Below are 5,376 nucleotides of genomic sequence, written 5' to 3' on the forward strand. Positions count from 1 at the left end.
GCTCCGGCTGCCCACCTTGGGGCGGGGCGGGGCGGGGCGCGGGGAGGGGGCACTGTCGGAGCCGGGTCTGCGGAGAATACTGGCGTGGAGGCTGAGTCCTTGGTGGGTAGTCCTGGGCCTCGCTGGGGTTGGGGCCGTTGTTGGAGAATCCAGATTCCTTTCTCGTTATCTTTTGTCATTTGGTGGGGGAGGCAGGTACACAGCCCTGCTTGGGAACACCTAATGAGCTGTGGGTGGTCCCCAGCGTGCCCACCCTTCCTTGGCCACCAAGTGGATTGGACTGACCGTCCTGGATCGTGTTTCAGCCCTCTCCGCAGAAGGGGCCAAGTTGAGGCTTGGAGCAGAGAGGCCTGAACCAAGAGCATCACTCTTCCCTGCCCGCCTCCCTCTCTCCCGCGGTGGCTCCCCGGAGCTGCGGCTGCAGAAAGACACCAGGGCTGACACTGACCGAGGGCCCTGGGCTCACAGGCCTGTGGCCTTGCAGATGATGAAGTCACAGAAATCAGATCAGTCCCGCACCGGCCTCCCCATTTGGCCGCAGAAGCTGCCCTCACATTCCAGTGGCCGAAGGACCAACTGCCCAGCTTGGAGGCTGCGCTAGAGGCCTAACCCTGATGGGGTGTGCACGCGGGCAGCTGCTCACGGAGAGATGGGCGTTTCGTTACTGACTCACCCCGACAGTCGTCATCCCGCATGCTCAGAGCTGGAGCTGATTTCTCTCTGGGATCAGTGCCTGGCTGGCGGCTTGGCCTTGGACTGACCAAATGCTCAAGAGACTGACCCCCGGAAGGAAAGGAAAGCAGGACTCGGATGCCTGCCCCGAATACATGAGCCAAACAAGGGGTTTCAGGCGCCTGCACTGGGTCCGTGTGGCAGGAGCGCTCTGTTGAGAGGCAAGAAGGCGGGGCTGGAGGAACGGTGCCTCCCGCGCGTGTTCTCTGTGCCTGTGGGTGTACCTCGCTCCTCCGCACACGCGCCCGTGTGCGCCCATCTGCTGCACACAGCATGTCTTGCACTGGCACATGCATCTGTAATATACTTTCTCTGTTTATTTAAGGCTCTGAGCAGAATGTGGCCCGTTGTCTCTGGGTCCATGTTTCTCCCTGCTCCTTTGCACTAAGTCATTGTAACCCAGGGCTTAAATGATGATTTGGTACTGTTCTTCAGAACACTTTTATGGAGTTCATGGGAGGCCATTCACAGAGCAGCATGTTTTCCTTCAGCATCTGTGTGCTGGGACCTGGAGGGTAGGGGTTTCAAGGGCACCCCACCACCACCTTGCAGGCTCACAGTGGGCTTAGCTTCACTGGGGCCCAGCTTCATTGGGGTGGGTCCAGTTTCATTAGGGTGGACCCAGCTTCATTGGGGGTGGACGCAGCTTCTTCGGGGTGGGCCCATATTCACCCCATTGCTGAGGATTTGGGTTGGCATCATTGTTTCTGAATGTAGCACAAGGGATGGATAAACTCCATAAGAGTGTTTTAAAAATTAACTTCCCAGGAAGTGAGTTAAAATCAGTAAAAGCCCTTTCTTGAGTTAAAAAAAAAAAAAAAAAGACTTGTATGTACATTTTTTGCATCTGGATGTGTTCTTTCTCACCAGCTGACTTTGCTACCTTTTCTGCAGGGGTCTGAGTAGGAAAATAGGAGGAGGAACTCTGAGTGTGGAGGAGGGCTGGAGGGCTGGAGGGCTGGAGGGAGGGTTGATTGGGAAGGCAGCTATGCTCACCACGATACCACCAACGCTCCACTGAGAGGGTTGAATTGAAGAGTGAGGGGCTACAGTTCAGGATGTGGGTCAGTCTCCTTGGTGGGTCCTATGGCTCCCGCTTGGAAAGAACAGGGTGTTTGGGAGCTGATCAGCAGCCCCTGAGGACATCCTGCCTGTTTCACCGGGCCTAGGGAGGCCAAAGTCTGGTCCTGGGGGCCGGTGCTACTCCTCATGGGGCTCAAGTACCAGGTGGGCACTCACAGGAGTCCCTGTGACACGGGCCAGTGTCCTGGTGCCCCTTAGCCTTGGGCGCTGGTACCAGCTTTTTTGCATCCTTTCTGGCTCAGATGGTAAAGAATCCATCAGCAACGTGGGTGACCTGGGTTCGATCCCTGGGTTGGGAAGATCGCCTGGAGAACGGAAAGGCTACCCACTCCAGTATTCTGGCCTGGAGAATTCCATGGACTCTACAGTCCATGGGGTTGAAAAGAGTCAGACATGACTGAGCGACTTTTATTTTCACCAGCGTTTTGGACCCCGTAGCTCCCCTCTTGTAGGAGGCCTCTCCGTGGCTATGATGAGAATAGTCATCACTGGGGTACTTCCCTGGTGGTCCAGTGGTTAAGGCTTCCCCTCCTAATGCAGAGTGTGTGGATTCGATCCCTGATCAGGGAGCTAGATCTCACAAGCCACAACCAAATGTCCACGTGCCACAAATAAGACCTGGGGCAGCCAATACATATTTTTTTAAAAAATGATCTACCCCATCCCTCAGTTTTGGACCCACCATATCTCATTTCCTCACTGGTCTCTGGCCTTGGTCAGTGCTCCAATCCATCCTCTTACAAGCAGCCAGAGTGATCTTTGGGTACCCACCTGACCACACCCAACCCTCTCAGAACCCTTCCGAGCTCCCTACGGTGCTCAGCCTGGGGTTTGAGGCCATTGCCATCAGCCCCGAAGGCCTCCCTTTATGCTGTCTTGACCCAGCCCCACCCACCCCCTCTCCAGCCACTCCTTGCTCCCCATGGCTCCTCAGACTTACCCACCCCTCCCGGATGTGGCCATCCCCCATTCGCGCCTCTGCTCATCGCTGTTGGCCCCACTCTCCAAGGCCTATTCTGCGGTCAGAAAAATCCTCAGGCTGGTTCATCCCCAGTGCTGGTCACTAAATCTCCTGCCCGGGTCTGACAGTCCAGTTTGTCACGTGTTCCAGGAGCTTTAAATGGGAGCGTGATGTCATTTCCCCACGAGGACAACCACTATATGTCGCATACTAAGGTCAGGAAACTGAGGCTCCGAGTCACATTAGTGAGTTAGGGAAGAGCCAGGCTAGAGCCCAGGTCTCCTGCCCTCACCCCCACCCAGGTCTTCCCATGTCAGCTGTCAGGAAAACCGAGTCCTGCGCATCTGGAAGAACTAGGAAAAATCAGAGATGGGGGTTGCACTTCCAGGCCTAACCACAAGGTGGAGGTGAGTCCAGGCCAGGGTGCCCAGCTGAAGGTTTGGGGCAAGCCTGACCTTTACCCTGGAAGGCCCTGATTTTTTGCAGAGAATGTCTTTGGGCTCTGAATTCCACAGGCACTGTGCGTGGTCTCTCCTCCACCCAACTTCTATCGTCCTATATGGTCTCAGCCTGAAGGAGAGGAGGGATGGGAGGTCAGGGCCACTGAGAGGCCCAATATTCCCAGGGAACATCCAGATGCATACTGGGACCCATATAAACAGTTCAGAGGTTCTAGAATCACTCCCCTAAACACAAACTGGCACATCCACATAACCTCCCCTCAGCAAACAAGCAGACCCATCTATGGGGCTGCCTTCTGGGCCACTGGGAGGCCAGGGAACAATGTGATGGGTGGTACTGGGCCCTCGGAGTCAACTGGGGCCCAGAAGGAGACCAGGAGGGGCTGGGAGGAGCCTGTCCTCTGTCCCACCTGCAGAACAAAGCCCTGGTCGCTCCCTGCACTGCATCAGCCTCCTGATGGTCTGGGTGTCCATGACCACTTCCTGTCCCTGTCCTTTCCTGCACACACACACCCCTGGATCTGCCCCCTGGGGTCTCAGACACATCCATTTCTCCAGCTAGGATGACCCAGGGAACAAAGTCTGGGTCCTCTCACTCTCCAGGGCAGCTGACAGTTTATCATTAGCCTGTGCCAGCTTTGTGGTCAACTTCCTTGACCTTTCCGTCTTGCCTTCCCTGCCTAGACCCCCACCATTTCCAAGTCACCTCCTCCAGGAAGCCTTCCCTGGTCCACTGCCCCAGAGGCACCCTTGGCATGTGGTCTGGTGTCTGGTCCATCTCCTACAAGACTGGAAACAGGGCGCCGGGGTTGCAGCCTTGTCCACTGACTGTGTCACTCCCTGATCTGCCATGGTGAAGACCATTCAAAAAGCATCTTTCAACTAAATCGCAGGAACAGGGCCTCCCTCCCACCCATCCCCCACTTCGGGAATCCCATTCTCTCCACCTGATCCCTAGGAAGCCCCTTCCCTGGCCTGTATATCTCTGGCCTTTGCTGGTCATCACCTCCCGCTCCTCAGCCTTCTAACTAGCTCAAGTCTCCCCTTAACCATTACCCAGTTTCTACTCCGTTGGCTCTCTGAAGGCTGCTGCTCCACACTCCCAGGCACTCAGAAAGAACCCCTTTTGCCTTCTCACTCAGGTACCCTCTGCACAGGCTCCATCTTCCCTCTTGCTGCCTGGTTCACTCTGCCCGGTCCCCAGCAGGGCTGGTCACTGCCGGTCCTACTCATAGGACATGCTCTTGGCTGATACTCTCTGCTCTGACAGCCCGTTGACCCGCTGGTCTTTTGGTCTCAAGACCCACCCCCTTGGCCCAGGCACAGGTCCACACTGAAGGAGTGATCTCACAACAGCAGGGAACCGAAACGTGGGAAGGGGCTGGTTAAACTTCTCCTCCCTCAGTCTCCCCCAGGTCCAGGGGATCAGCCTTGAATCGAGGTGCTTTCCCAGGAGGATCCGCATACTCTCAGGGGCTCTGGTCTTCTTTCAGCTAATCTTGCCAACTTCCTCCTACCTTCCTGAGAAACTACACCCCAAAAGGGAGAGAGGGCTCCCAGCTGTGGTTTGCCCTCTCCCATTCCCAGTTCAGCCTAAACAGCAGTTATCAATGTGGCTACATGCTAGAATTTCCTAGGGAGCTTTTTTTAAAAAATTATTTTAAAATATCTATTTTTATTTATTTATTTGGCTGTAGGTCTCATTTATGTGGCATGTGGCATCTTCCTTGTGACACATGAGCTCTAGTTCCCTGACCAGGGACCAAACCCAGGCCCCCTGTATTGGGAGTACAGAGTCTTAACCACTGAACCATCAGGAAGTCCCTCCTAGGGAGCTTTTAAAAAACCATCCACCCCTAGAGATTCTGATTTAATTGGTCTGGGATGTAACCTGGGTGTCAAGGTTTTGTTGTTGTTGTTGTTTTAACAAACAGAAGTTATTTTTTGAAACAGTTTGAGGTTGACAGAGAAATCCAGTAGAGAGTACAGAGTCCCATACACCCACTCACCCCCACCCCTGACCCAATTTCCCCTGCTAGTAACAGCTTGCCTTAATGTGGTACACTCGTTATAACAGATGAGATAATATCGATACATGATTATTAACTAAAGTCCACTGTTTACTGTGGGGTTCACTTT

This window comes from Muntiacus reevesi, chromosome 18 (genome assembly GCF_963930625.1).
Source record: "Muntiacus reevesi chromosome 18, mMunRee1.1, whole genome shotgun sequence".
NCBI classification, from domain to species: domain Eukaryota; kingdom Metazoa; phylum Chordata; class Mammalia; order Artiodactyla; family Cervidae; genus Muntiacus; species Muntiacus reevesi.